Source organism: Bufo gargarizans, chromosome 6 (assembly GCF_014858855.1).
Source record: "Bufo gargarizans isolate SCDJY-AF-19 chromosome 6, ASM1485885v1, whole genome shotgun sequence".
NCBI lineage: Eukaryota > Metazoa > Chordata > Amphibia > Anura > Bufonidae > Bufo > Bufo gargarizans.
The window spans coordinates 77,552,992-77,554,478 of record NC_058085.1 but is presented as its reverse complement, the minus strand read 5'-3'; the positions used below and the strand labels follow the sequence as shown (position 1 = coordinate 77,554,478).

General features: G+C 44.7%; 1 pseudogene; it reads left to right on the top strand.

Annotated features, from left to right (window-relative positions):
* The first annotated feature begins 685 nt into the window (after positions 1-685).
* LOC122942837 lies at positions 686-859 on the top strand (annotated as a pseudogene).
* Positions 860-1,487: the final 628 nt, after the last annotated feature.

Here is a 1,487-nt window from a genome sequence, read left to right as displayed (position 1 = left end):
GGACAAGTGGAACAGCTCCTTCCCTTACAACTAGCACGCTCCCTGGTTCTACGGGGACATCGTCAGGTTTGTGAGGGAACATCAGCTGGAGGGCCTCAAGCCCAACTTGTGGAAGGCAAAGACTATCCGCAAACTCATCAGAGCAAAGGAGTCAATTCCAGGGATCCATGACGACACCTCAGAGACAGTTTGGACTAATGTTTTGTCAGACAGGTTAAGCAACAGGCACAAAGACTTGTCATGAATGGCCATACAGGGCGGACTGCCAATTTGGTCATTCATGCACGCCCGCAACCTGAGCAAAACCCGGTACTGCCCCAGGTGCCCATTTAAGGAGGAAACATCGTACCACTTGTTTTGGGAGTGCCCCTTTGCTCAGGGCCTGTTGGATGCCCTGGAACTTGAACTCAAAGACTCTGTACCCAGGAACAGCCTGCAATACACTTCGGTGATGTACGGACTATTTCCTGGGATTCATACTGTTGGAGCCATCCAGGAGGCCTAGAGCCTTATAAACCATTTTAAGGACGCTATATGGCTTGCTAGGAACCGGCACGTACTCTGGAGGGAGAAGATGTCCATCCTGGACTGCCGCAGATTTATCCATAGTCTGCTGCGGGATTACAACATCTTGTACGTCGACGACTAAGAAGAGGACTGCGTTACAGTACTAAAGTTTGTATGTATGACTATTGATTGTAATAAAGGTGTTTCAATAAAAGAAAATCTGTTCTTATCAGTTTAATATCTGATACGTCCCCTATCTGGGGACCATATATTAAATGGATTTTTCGAACAGGGAGATGGAAAAAGAGCTTGCTCTGTCCACTCCACATATCTTGTCAAAGAGGAACTGCTGAAAACTTTGCATGTTAATGTAACGGATATACTATGTCTACAAGATCGAATTGGAGGACGGCGTACACTGGTCTTGACTTCAATTGCTGCTTGTCATAACTTATTTTTATTTTTGGAAGCCAACAAGAACAATCCAGAGTTAGATGGAATAACTTTCACTGTGCTATATAACATCTTGTGTTTATGTTTAACCTGTATGTGGACACTGACGACATTTTTCTTTTTTTGTCAAAATTTTGTGAGAAGGTTGTTTACTCACACAAAGTTATGGGCAGCCACCGTCTATGGACCGGAAAACACAAATATTTTGTCCGTTTTCGTCCTTACCCGCAGGGACCGGGAGGAATGAGTCATCCCCTTCAAAGCTTTTCCATTGGTAACGACAGGGGTCTAGTCTTTTTTCAAGACGCACCATCTTATTGTCGGAAATGCAGCAGTCTTGCGATCAAACAACAAGAGACTATCCGAAGTGTCATAAAAGTGGGCATGCTGCAAAGGACTGTGAGAGTGCTATTGTCTGCAACCTATGTGAAAAGGTAGGACATGTGTTTAAGAATTGTCCTGCTCGTGGATATAGAGCTGAAAAATCAAGCAGATCCTATGCTGATGTTACCAGGGTAAAGGCTGCA